The sequence below is a fragment of the Schistocerca nitens genome, chromosome 1 (genome assembly GCF_023898315.1).
Source record: "Schistocerca nitens isolate TAMUIC-IGC-003100 chromosome 1, iqSchNite1.1, whole genome shotgun sequence".
NCBI lineage: Eukaryota > Metazoa > Arthropoda > Insecta > Orthoptera > Acrididae > Schistocerca > Schistocerca nitens.
In genome coordinates this window covers 480,684,916-480,699,164 of record NC_064614.1, presented here as the reverse complement: position 1 = coordinate 480,699,164, position 14,249 = coordinate 480,684,916, and positions in this window count along the sequence as shown.

Below are 14,249 nucleotides of genomic sequence, written 5' to 3'. Positions count from 1 at the left end.
CCTACGTACATTCTCTGCAAGCCAGCGTATACCTTGTACCACTTCCTATAATTTCCTCCCCTGTTCAACTCGCAAATAAACTGAGAGAAAAATGACTATCTATGTGGCTCCCTACGAGCCTTAAATTCTCTTATCTTATCTTCATTCCCTTTAGCCGGCCTCGGTGGCCGTCGGGTTCTAGGCGCTGCAGTCCGGAACCGCGGGACTGCTACGGTCGCAGGTTCGAATCCTGCCTCGGGCATGGATGCGAGCGATGTCCTTAGGTTATTTAGGTTTAAGTAGTTCTAAGTTCTAGGGGACTGATGACCTAAGATGTTAAGTCCCATAGTGCTCAGAACTATTTGAACCATTTTTTCATTCTCTTTACGCGAAATGTGCGTTCGCGGTAGTAGAATTAGTTTGCACTCAGCTTCAAATGCCGGTTGTCTAAATTTTCTCAATAGCGTTTCGCGAAAAAAAAGTCGCCTTCCCTCCAGGTATTCCCATTTCAATTCGCTTAGTACCTCCGTAATACTCGCCTGTTCATCGAATATACCAGCAACAAATCTAGCGCCCCGACGCTTAATTGCTTCGGTGTGCTCCTTCAATTCAACCTGGTGGTCATCCAAAACACTCAAGCAATAATCAAGAGTAGGTCACACTAGTCTTCCATATACGATCTACTTTACAGCTGAACCACACTTTCCTAAAACTCTCCCAGTAAGTCGAAGTCGACCATTCGCCTTCCCTACTGCCGTCTATACATGCTCCTTCCATTTCATATCGCTGTGCAACGTCACTCCTAGATACTTAATCGACGTGACTTTGTCATGCAGCTCACTACCAGTCCTGTATTCGAATATCACGGGATTGCTTTTCCTACTCATCTGCATCAACTTACACTATTCACATTTAGAGCAAGCTGCCATTCATCACACCAAGAACAAATTCTGTATAAGTCATCTTGTATTCTCCTACTGTCACTCAACGAGGACACCTTCCCGTACAGAACAGCTTCATCAGCAAACAGATACAAATTGCTGCCCACCCTGTTCATCAGATTTTTTATGTGTATAGAGAATAAGAGCGGTTTATCTCACTTTCCTGGGACTCTTGTTGACGATACCCTTGTCTCTAACGGTCACATGCCGTCCAGGGCAACGCAAAAAAAATGGTTCAAATGGCTCTGAGCACTATGGGGCTTAACATCTATGGTCATCAGTCCCCTAGAACTTAGAACGAGGCAGAGAAAATCCCTAACCCCGCCGGGAATTGAACCCGGGAACCCGGGCGTGGGAAGCGAGAACGCTACCGCACGACCACGAAATGCGGGCAGGGCAACGTACTGGGTTCTATTACTTAAGAAGTCTTCGAGCCGCTCACATATGTGGGGAACCTATTCCGTATCCTCGTACCTTCGTTAATCGTCTGCAATGGGGCACCGTGTCAAACGCTTTCCTATGTGTGCTTACGATATACATGAACTATACAGCCATATTATATTCATAATATTTGTCTAAAATGTGATTAAAAATTGAAAACTAGCCGAAAATAATAAAGTGTTAATATGGCAGCTTTTGTCTTTTATGAATCATTTAAGAACTGTGGAACATTGGTTGCAGGAAATAATCAAAATTTATACTTCATTTTCCTGTATCTAATTTCTTTTTTCAAAATTTACTCGTTTTCCTTTACTGTTTCCTCTAGTACAGATTGAATAGCGTGGTGGATTGACCTGGACTTCATCTCGCTACCCTCTCAACGATAACTTCCCTTTAATGTCCTATGACTATTGCAACTGTGGTTTGTTTACGCATAAGTTATAGGTAGCCTTTCGCTTGCTATATTGACATGAAAATGTCTATTCGATCGTCGGTCGAACTTTGCTGCGTGACGAAATGGTGTGAGATTTGAATCGCTGATAACTACGAGACTAATAATGCGTAAACAGTGGTTGAACCCACAACCAATAGGTCATGTCTGTTCTCGTTTATCGCGCAGTATTTCTTTGGCACGTGATGGCATCGTATCAGTACATGCGCATGTGCGTGAACGCTACGAATTATAAATTGGTGTTGCGTTGTACGCCTTTAGCTAGGACTTTCATTCGGGTGTCATTGTGAAGGGCTTGCGCAGCACCACTAGGACCCAAAGTGAGACAGTAAAAATATTCGCGGGATATAAGTGAAAATCGGTATCAAGTTGAAGATTACAAAATAATGAAATATGTTGTCTGATAAGACTCGTAAATACGCTCTACGTTACAAGAGAGATATTTTTTTTTCAACGTACGATTGGTCACGAAAATAAAACATTAGTGAAAAACAGATGAAGCTTTGTGCAGGCCACGCCCGGGTTCCCGGGTTCGATTCCCGGCGGGGTCAGGGATTTTCTCTGCCTCGTGATGGCTGGGTGTTGTGTGCTGTGCTTAGGTTAGTTAGGTTTAAGTAGTTCTAAGTTCTAGGGGACTGATGACCATAGATGTTAAGTCCCATAGTGCTCAGAGCCATTTGAACTTTGTGCAGGTGTGTTACATAGTGTTTCTATTATGCCTGTGGAGCTTGCCAGTTCAGAGATCGCAGTGAGCACGTCAACAAGCCTACGAAATTTGTCCGCCGCCAAGTGTGAAGTGCGCGCTGTCATTCGATTTCTTCGTGCTGTGGGCCGCCTCCGTAGCTGAGTAGTTAGCATGGCCGAATGCCATGCGAGGAGCCCGGGCTCGATTCCCGGTCGACTCGGAGATATTCTCCGCTCGGGCACTGGGTGTTGTGTTGCCCTCACCATCATCGACACACAAATCGCCTAAGTGGCGTCAAATAAAAAGTCTTGCACCAGGCAACCGGTCTACACGAAAGGGGATTCCCGGCCAAAACATGCCATTCAAGCATGCTGACGGGCGCAATGCAGCCGAAATTCGTCGGCGAATGCGTAATGTGTACGTTGAAACTTTCATGAGAGATAACAAAGTGCGGCAATGGTTCAGAAACTTTGGAGCAGCACGTAGAGACGTTCAGGATGCAGGCGGCCAGGGAAGTAAGCGAGTAACCTATGATATCTTTCAGCGAGTGGATCAGACGACTCATGAAAATCTTCAGTATAGAATTTCTGTTTCGAGTTACTCGTTTCCAGAAATTTCAAGGTCAGCTGCCTCTGGCCCATAGTGAGTGGGCGACTTCAATGCCGCTAAATCTGTGCGAGATGGGTTCCCAAGATGCTGTCCGACCGCCACAAAACACAGCTTCTACGTTTCGCCACCGCTACGATGATGAGAGAGAAGAATTTTTGAGCGAAATTGTCACAGAGGATGAGACATGGGTCCATTTCAAAAATGAAGAAACAAAACAGCAACTGAAACAGTGGATGCGTTCTCATTCCCCGAGTAAACCAAAAAAGTACAAACGAACATTCTCCATCAAAAAGTACATGGCTCTTACGTTCTGGGATCGAAAAGGAGCTTTGTTGTTGAAATTCACGGAACGTGGAATGATCAATACTGCAGCACCATATGGTGTGACTCTACGAAGAACAATTAAGAATATACGAAGTGAAATGTTGTCAGGCGTTGCAACAAGAACGCTGCTGCAGCGTTTTTGTTGGGAAGTGGTTGATCAGCCACCACACAGCCTGGACTTGGCTCCCTTTGATTTTCATCCCTTTGGTTACATGAAACGCTTGCTAGGAGGACAGAAGATTGGTACAGATAACGAGAATTGGCTGAAAGCACAGGCGGCTGCCTTCTGTGACGAGAATACTGGGAAGCTGGCCCCACGCCACGATAAATGTCTAAGTCGAAGCGGCAGCTATGTAGAGAAGTAGCTGGAAGGTGAAGTTAAATGTTGCAGATGAAACATTTTTGATTTGCACTGTCGTTTCCTTTTCACGATTGATATGGGATATAGCGGCCATCGACAGTCGAGACTTGTGATACATCTTTTCTGTAAACATTATGTTATTCTATATAACCATTGTATTAAAGAGATTGATAATTAAATTACATATTAATACGAAACATTTGCTAAGAGCGTATTCCGATGTTTTCAAGAAAAATTTACCCCGCGGATCCGGAGTGCACACACACACTTTTTTTGTCGTTAATGATTATCAAATGCCATATTATGTTTCCAAGTTAGTATGATCAGAAACTTTTTTCAGTCGTCGTAAGTTAAAAATGCACGGTTCCTTTCTTCGTCAAGCAATTAATTATCAAGTAGAAAAAACAAAATTACGTAAAGTGATTTATGTTTAATGCAATTTTCCCATATAATGACATGATGGAGACCACGTCTGTTATTTGAAGACAAATGTTGATGGTGTTGGGACAGCAACCAGCCACAAATTTACTTTCAGTTCCTTTATTCAAGGGGTACCGTTACCGGTTTCGGATCGTTGTGATTCATCTTCAGACGGTTTACACTCTTTCCTTATGACATGTGGTGTGTTTTTACAGATTAATTGTCCTAAAATATAAATAATACATAATTATAAGCTCGCCATACACAGATGGTTGCGTTACAGATTTTCGTTGCATGTGACTTACGTGAAATGTCGGTTTGGAGTGTTTGTTTTCATAACATTCGTCCAACAGATGTGAATACATTCCCACTGCATTCTTATTGTAGCACACGTAAATTTTCCTCACTGATCACTTTAGATTTGTCACCGAGAAGGTTTGGTTTCTGTGGCACACTGATTTGGCTTGAAGAGACTGCTGTGAAGTTGATCTGCGGTTTTTGTCTGCATTTTGTTGTGGAGTTTTTGTATTATTATGGGTTTATATCCATTATTATGAGCAACTGTTTCAATTATATTGATTTCATTTTGTTGGCCTGTGTCACTCATTGGTACTTTTTTTAATTCGGTATAGCATCGTTCTGAAATATGCCATTTTTTGTTGGCGGAGGTGGCAAGATGAGTTGTCAATACTGACATCTGTGGTGGTAGTTTTCTGTAGATACTAAATTGATGTTTATTGTTACTATTGCAAATTTTCAGGTCAAGAAAGTTAATGCTTTTATTAGTTTCATGTTCAACTGTGAATTTAATATTTTTGTGCATTTTGCTTAGATCTGCTGCTAATGTATCTATTTCATTGGTTGTAGCATCAAAAAGCAAGATTGTTTCACCAGCATATCTTCTGTAGTAGATTAATTTGTTTGAGATGTGCTGGTTGGTTGAGAAGAATTTTTGTTCTATATGGTTGATCTAAATGTCAGCTGTCCTAACACCATCAACATTTGATTTATGTTTGTTTTTGCGGGTTCATGTCTGCAGTCGTGGTACACACTGTAATGCCCGCACCACAGTACCGTAGTACGCCGTTAGACGAGTGAAAATGAGATTGCACAGGACTTTGACGAAATGAAGTATCGTGACGTATCTGTTTTCGACCGCAGCAGAAATGTTGCAGCCGCGTCTGGCCAATCGAGACGGCGAAATAAGTGCTCAGACTGTTTCCATAGAAAGGAAAGCACGAGGAGCGGGTCGTTACGCGTCGATGTGGTGGGCGTCGTTTCCGCGAACTGGAGAGGAGGAGCCTCCAGCGTCCAGCGGCTGTGCCGTTAGCGAGGCGCGCGCCGCTCGTCGCATCAGTCGCGGCCGGCCGCCCCCTGGCTGTCCCCGGAGTGTGCGGCGGTCCCGTTGCCGCCGGCGGTCCTGGAAGGCCGGATCTCATCTTCCGTCACGTGACGATCCGGTAACGGTGCGGCCATAGCGTCGTGGGAACCGCGGGCGCTGCCCCACGCGGGCCATCCGCCCACGCCGGTAGCTGGGAGCGCCGGCACGCCGCAGGAATGGGGGCACATCGGCGGCTGCAGTGCAGGCGCTGCCCGCGTAGCCAGACGTCTGCATGCGAACAGGTGGCTGCCGCTTAGAGCCCTCCCTTTAGTTCGCCTACGGCGTCCACGGTTGTACTGTAGTCCCGAGCTGAGTGGTGCAGTAACATCCCCCTACTGGAGTAACAACTACATAGTACGAACTAAGCTGGGTGAACTACAGTGAGCAGTACGAGGAGCGATCTACGGTCACGGGGCACGGAACCAGCATGTCGCCAGTCCTCCCAGCCGTTATTGGCAGTAGATAAATCCTGATGATGCCCCTACTTCTTTACTGAAGCAGTTCCTCATTCGGCCTCACAAGGGTCGAGCGAATCCCGAGCCATATCTCGCTGCCTCAGACCATTCGGCTATGGAGGCGATCTCGAAGTTATAGTTCGATTTATAATGATCAGCCAGAATATTATGACCAGGTACCTAATAGCCAGTATGTCGACTTTTGGCTCGGATAACAGCGGAGAAGCGTCGTTGCATGGAAGCTTGGTAGGCCGCTGGAGGGAGCTGGTACCACATCTGCACACATACAATAACTCACGTAAATTCCGGGGAGGGGAGCGACGAGCTCTGACGCCACGTTCGATCACATCCCAGAAGTGCTCGATCCAGTTCAGATCTGCCGAGTTGGGAGGCCAGCACATTAATTGGAATTCGCCACTGTGTTCCACGAACCACTCACTCATACTTCTGGCTTTGTGATGTGGCAGATTATCTTGTTAAAAAATGCCAGTGCCATCGGGGAACATGATGTCGTGACGGGTTGTACGTGGTCCGCAGCCAGTGTACGATATTCCTCGACCGTCATGGTCCCTTGCACGAGCTCCGCTGGACCCATGGCTACCCGTGTGAATGTTTCCCAGAGCATAATGGAGCCGCCGCCAGCTTGTCTCCGTGTCCTTTGGAAGACGACGGATTCGCGCCCTCACTTCGGCATGATCAAGGTATCGGGATTCATTAGACTATACATCGCTCTGTCACCGTGCCAACGCCCAATGCCGATGGTCACGTGCTCATTTCAGTCGTATTTTCCGTGTCACGGTGTTAATATTAGCACGAGCATTGGTCGTCGACTGCGGAGGTCCATCGTTAGGAGTGTTCGGTGCACTGTGCGATCAGACACACTTGAACTCTGTCCAGCATTAAAGTCTGATGTCAGTTCCGCCACAGTTCGCCGACTGTCCTGTTTTACCAGCCTATCCAGCCTACGACATCCGATATCTGTAATGAGGGGTGGTCGCCCAACCCCACAACGTCTCGACGTGGTTTCACCTTGGTTGCGCCACGTGTTGAAGACACTCATCGCAGCACTTTTCGAACACCCGGTAAGTGGTTTCCGAAATGCTGGTGCAGAGCCTCCGGGCTATCACAATCTGCCCTCGGTCAAACTCGAATAGACCGCGCGCATTCCCCATTCTCCACATGGAGAGACGCTCACTGATACTGTGTGTTTGGTTAGCAGTCATTCCTTGCCAGGTGACGCTGCTATCGTCTGGACGGGTTTATATCGATAGTAGGTCGGTGGTCTCTTTCCTTCCCAGACCTTGTGCGACATGTACGTTGGCGGCAGCAGGACCGTTCCGCGGTGTGTGGGAAGTGGCCGCGCTCTCAACTTTCTCAACAGTGTTTCGCGAAAAGAACTCTTCTTCCCTCAAGGGATTTCCAGTTGTGTTCACGGAGCGTTTCCGTAATACCTGCGCGTTGATCGAACCTACTGGTACCAAATCTAACAGACAACGAAATTTGGTCTGTTCAAACACAGGTGGCTCACACGACTTTCCCTTAGGTTGACTGATGACTCTGGTGACGCAGACGGCAGCCGGCCGCAAAGTTAAAATTATACTAAATGAGCCAGGTGATGAAAATACAGGAAACCGTAGATTTTTTGTGCTGCAACGGCATTAACCAATCTTCGGCCTTACATTTTTGCGGCATCTCGCCCGCTTTCGCTGACAGCCAGACACACGTCACTGACCTGATCCACAGGCTGTCCTCTCATGTGAGCACGAAACAAGTCTACGTTCTAAAGAGCCGCCCTATTTGTATCCCTGAACAAAACTTTGCCTATTGTACTGAAGGCAACTCCTTCCCTCAAAATAAACTGATAAACTGAAATAGCAAGAAGATCAGAGCTCTGTGAAGGAGATGCCACACCTAAGCTGGCACTTGGACGACGACGGCGCAAATCCTCTTATGCCAATACAGCCTCAGGCAAAATCTGCAATAGTTTCTTAGAAAAGGACACGGCCGATTTCCTTTCCCAGTCAGAGCTTACGCTCCATCTTTAACGACGTGGTCAACATGGGATATTAAAACATAGCCCTCCTTCCATTGTTCTTATGTAGTACTCAACTGGACATGTAACGCTAACGATGGAGATGCTAGCCGGCTGGATGCGCATAATGGAATCGAGGCGGAACCCAAGTCTGAACCCTCTGTGAAGAGAGCCGAACCAAAGGAAAGGACAACTTCAGTTCGGTTACTATCTAGGTACAAACGTTGTGCAGGATTGCCACTTAAGTGTTGGTCTCTGCAATCACTCCTGGGAAAGTTCAAACTCACACAAGGAGACGTTTCACATATCACTATAGATTTAGATTCATTACAAATTACCTTTTCCTGGCCCCGCGTTGCTGCGACTCAATATGGTTAAATGGAAAAGAAAGAAAACAGAAAGCGGAAGTTTCGGATATGTGTGGGAATTGCATATACATCCCAGCGTTCTCTCTCTGTCTGTCTGTCTCTCTCTCTCTCTCTCTCTCTCTCTCTCTGCCCCCCCCCCTCCCCGTCTCTGTCCATCTCCTCCGTCTCTATTCATCTTCTCCTTCTTCACCCTCTCTCTGTTCGTCTTTTCCCTCCCTCTCTCTCTCCGTCTTCTCTTGCCTCCTTTCTCTGTCTGTCTCCTCCTTTCCGCTTTCTATGTTCATTTCCTCCCATCCCTCTTTCCATTTCCTCTTCCCCCTTCTCTTTGACCTTGAGGTTTGTTTATTGTTCTTGCAAATTCAGATTCTGTACCAGTATTCTAATCGCACGCCCAATTCCATAAATACAAACTTCCTGTTTGCTACAAACAGGGGCCGGCTGGAGTGGCCGAGCGGTTAAAGGCGCTACAGTCTGGAACCGCACGACCGCTACGGTCGCAGGTTCGAATCCTGCCTCGGGTATGGATGTGTGTGATGTCCTTAGGTTAGTTAGGTTTAAGCAGTTCTAAGTTCTAGGGGACTTATGACCACAGCAGTTGAGTCCCATAGTGCTCAGAGCCATTTAAACCATTTTTTTGCTACAAACAGGAAGTATATACACTCGGGGAAATTGAAATAAGAACACCGTGAATTCATTGTCCCAGGAAGGGGAAACTTTATTGACACATTCCTGGGGTCAGATACATCACATGATCACACTGACAGAACCACAGGCACATAGACACAGGCAACAGAGCATGCACAATGTCGGCACTAGTACAGTGTATATCCACCTTTCGCAGCAATGCAGGCTGCTATTCTCCCATGGAGACGATCGTAGAGATGCTGGATGTAGTCCTGTGGAACGGCTTGCCATGCCATTTCCACCTGGCGCCTCAGTTGGACCAGCGTTCGTGCTGGACGTGCAGACCGCGTGAGACGACGCTTCATCCAGTCCCAAACATGCTCAATGGGGGACAGATCCGGAGATCTTGCTGGCCAGGGTAGTTGACTTACACCTTCTAGAGCACGTTGGGTGGCACGGGATACATGCGGACGTGCATTGTCCTGTTGGAACAGCAAGTTCCCTTGCCGGTCTAGGAATGGTAGAACGATGGGTTCGATGACGGTTTGGATGTACCGTGCACTATTCAGTGTCCCCTCGACGATCACCAGTGGTGTACGGCCAGTGTAGGAGATCGCTCCCCACACCATGATGCCGGGTGTTGGCCCTGTGTGCCTCGGTCGTATGCAGTCCTGATTGTGGCGCTCACCTGCACGGCGCCAAACACGCATACGACCATCATTGGCACCAAGGCAGAAGCGACTCTCATCGCTGAAGACGACACGTCTCCATTCGTCCCTCCATTCACGCCTGTCGCGACACCACTGGAGGCGGGCTGCACGATGTTGGGGCGTGAGCGGAAGACGGCCTAACGGTGTGCGGGACCGTAGCCCAGCTTCATGGAGACGGTTGCGAATGGTCCTCGCCGATACCCCAGGAGCAACAGTGTCCCTAATTTGCTGGGAAGTGGCGGTGCGGTCCCCTACGGCACTGCGTAGGATCCTACGGTCTTGGCGTGCATCCGTGCGTCGCTGCGGTCCGGTCCCAGGTCGACGGGCACGTGCACCTTCCGCCGACCACTGGCGACAACATCGATGTACTGTGGAGACCTCACGCCCCACGTGTTGAGCAATTCGGCGGTACGTCCACCCGGCCTCCCGCATGCCCACTATACGCCCTCGCTCAAAGCCCGTCAACTGCACGTACGGTTCACGTCCACGCTGTCGCGGCATGCTACCAGTGTTAAAGACTGCGATGGAGCTCCGTATGCCACGGCAAACTGGCTGACACTGACGGCGGCGGTGCACAAATGCTGCGCAGCTAGCGCCATTCGACGGCCAACACCGCGGTTCCTGGTGTGTCCGCTGTGCCGTGCGTGTGATCATTGCTTGTACAGCCCTCTCGCAGTGTTCGGAGCAAGTATGGTGGGTCTGACACACCGGTGTCAATGTGTTCTTTTTTCCATTTCCAGGAGTGTATATATATACAGGGTGAGTCACCTAACGTTACCGCTGGATATATTTCGTAAACCACATCAAATACTGACGAACCGATTCCACAGACCGAACGTGAGGAGAGAGGCTAGTGTAATTGGTTAATACAAACCATAAAAAAAAATGCCCGGAAGTATGTTTTTTAACACAAACCTACGTTTTTTTAAAAGGAATCCCGTTAGTTTTGTTAGCACATCTGAACATATAAACAAATAAGTAATCAGTGCCGTTTGTTGCATTGTAAAATGTTAATTACATCCGGAGATATTGTAACCTAAAGTTGACGCTTGAGTACCACTCCTTGCATTTATCCGCAACTTACATTGCTACGTCTAGAATGCGGCAGCTACACTGGAGATGATGCGAGTGTCATTTGTATGACTTATTGGATCTGTCCGGTTCTTAGAAATCAATGTGTACTTTGTCATTCTCTCCGCGAACATTACTAACTTTTAAATACTGTAAATGTTGTTTTATTGTATACATTCGTAAGAGGAGCAACTAGGCGGAGAAGAGAAATGAGGCCAGTGTTAGCCAGGAAACGCGATAACCTGCATTATACCCGACCCGCCCCTGGTTTCAGATCCCACAGCCAGCTGTACAGCTGCCTCGGCGCCTGGCAGCTGGTGCTAATCTCTGCGGCCGTCTCGCCTAGTTGTGGCTGACGCTCGACTGGCGGAAACAAGCGCCGGCGGTGGGGCGCTGGATTCTTGCGGTTAGAAACGCCGCCGCCGACCGTAGTGTTTACACACAGCCCTGTGGCTTTACATTACGTTCGTTTGACTCTGACGCAAAGAGGACGGAAATACACTGAGGTGACAAAAGTCATGAGACAAATGCAGGTGGCGGTAGCGTCGCGTACACAAGATATAAATGGTCAATGAAGTGGCGGAGCTGTCATTTGTACTCAGGTGATTCGTGTGGAAAGATTTCAGACTTGATTATGACCGCACGACGGAAATTAACAGAGTTTTAACGCGGAATGATACTGTAGTTGGAGCTAGGAAATTGTTAGGGAATTTAATATTTCGAGATCTACAGTGTCAGAGAGTGTTCCGAGAATTCTTCAGGCATTACCTTTCACCACGGACAACGCAGTGGCCGACGGCCTTCACGTAACGACCAAGAGCAGCGGCGTTTGCGTAGAGTTGTCAGGGTTAAAAGACAAGTAACACTGCGTGAAATAAAGGCAGAAATCAATGCGGGGCGTAAGACGAACGTATCCGTCAGGACAGTGCGGCTAAATTTGGCGTTAATGGGCTGTGGCAGCAGACGACGCAAAAGCCTTTGCCAACAGCACGACGTCGCTTTCAACGCCTCTCCTGGGCTCGTAACCACATCGGCTAGACCCTAGTTACTGGAAAACTGTGGCATGGTCAGATGAGTCCCGATTTCAGTTGGTAAGAGCTGATGGTAGAGTTCGAGTGTTGTGCAGACCACACGAAGCAATGGATGCAAGTTGTCAACAAGGCACTGTGCAAGCTGGTGGTGGCTCCATAATGGTGTGGGCTGTGCTTACTGGGATCTCTGGTCCAACTGAACCGATCACTGACTGGAAATGGCTACGTTCGGCTATTTGCAATGGATAATCTTAATCTACTTGGAGACAATTTGCAGCCACTCATGGACATCATGCTCCCAAACACCGAAGATATTTTTATAGAAGACAATGTGCCATGCCATCGAGCCACGATTGTTCGCGACTGGTCTGAAGAATATTTTGGACAGTTTGAGAGCGAAGGTTTTGGCTACCCATCAGACATTTATCGGACATAATCTGGATGTCAGTGCGTACACAAAATCCTGCACCGGCAATACTTTCTCAGTCATGGACGACTGTAGAGACAGCGTGGCTCAGTATTTCTGCAGGGGACTTTTAACGACTTGTTGAGTCCATGCCACGTCGAGTTTGTGCACTATGTCGGGCAAAAGGAGGTCCGACACGATATTAGGAATTATCCCGTGACGTTTCTCACCTCAATGAACAGCCTGCCCGTAACTGTACAAATTCTTGTGTTCCGAAGATAAGTTATAACTATTTTTAGTTTTCTTGTGGAAGAATGAATGGTACTTTGTTCCTTCTGGTTATTTCTTTACAGCAGTTCCCACTGAAATGAATTGTGTGACATTCCTTGTATTTAGACTTCTGAAGATTTGGTGTCCCTCAAAGTATCATAAATACCAGACCAGTGAAAACCATAAAATCGATGTTTTTCTTCTTTTACTATATCTCTGATTTGCAAATTATGGAGTACGATCATTTTCTCTTTCACGTTGAAGCCATAATCTTCATTCCCTAATCATTCTCTGCCGTTGTACAGAATTTGAGCAGCCAACAAATCCTAACTCTCTGCTGTGACTCTATCAGGGAGATTAGTAACACCTCTGAACTATCCGGCAGAAAGACGAGTCAGCATTGTAGCCTTCACCACCACCCCCCCCTTCCCCTGACAATATGGAATAGGCTCTACTGTGTTGGTGTATAGCGATCTGCAACCTCCACAGGAACGCCGTGCTGTACACTGCATCATACCCGCAAGACATCACGTCAGTATGGCAGAGAAATTATCACTAGTGTCTTCCAGGTTGCTACCTTGTCGCTAGTGGAGAGACACTGTACCAATGAACCAGGTAACCAGCTGAATAAGTATTTGTTCGCTTCCGTCGCTTCTTACCAGAAGGTAAGCAGAGCGCACTCCACAACGATGCGTCTTTGGCTTCACACGAAATGGGAAGGAAGGTCAGTGTTTAACATCCCGCCGATAATGAGGTCATTAAGGACGGAGCAGAAGCTAGGATTAAGGAAGGATGGGAAAGGAAATCGGCCATGACCTTTCAGGGGAACAATCCAGGCACTTCCTTTAGCGATTTAGGGAACCCGCGGAAACCTAAATCAGGTTGGGCGAATTCAGATTAGAACCGTCGTCCAGGGTGTAACCACTGCGCCACTTCATTCGGTCTCGGCTTCAGATTGGGCAGCTGTTAACAAAAAGAAAATCCCCTTAGGCGACGTGAAACCAACCTTCCTAGGGGTTTAAACGCCGATTACAAATCCTGGCCCTCCAACTTGTGCGTTACAGTGATGGACATGCAATTTTCTTTGATTCATCAGCCTTCTGGCTGGTTTGATGCAGCCCGCCACGAATTCCTGTCCTGTGCCAATCTCTTCATCTCAGAGTAGCACTTGCAACCTACGTCCTTAGTTGCTTGCTGGATGTTTTCCAATCTCTGTCTTCCTCTAGAGTTTTTGCCCTCTACAGCTCCCTCCAGTAACATGGAACTTATTTCCTGACGTCTTAACAGATGTCCTACCATTCTGTCCCTTCTTCTTGTCAGTGTTTTCCATGTATTCCTTTCCCCTCCGATTCTGTGCAGAACCTCCTCAATCCTTACCTCATCAGTCCACCAAATTTTCAACATTTTTCTGGGTAGCAGCAATCTCAAATGCTTAGATTCTCTTCTGTTCCGATTTTGTTTCGCTACCATCCAATACTGTGTTCCAAACACACGTTCTCAGAAATTTCTTCCTCAGATTAAGGTCTGTGTTTGATTCTAGTAGACTTCTCTTGGCCAGGAATACATTTTCGCCAGTGCTAGTCTGCTTTAGATGTCCTCGATACTCTGTCCGCCATGGGTTATTTTACTGCTTAGGTAGAAGAATTCCTTAACTTTATCTACTTCATGACCATCAGTCCTGATGTTAAGT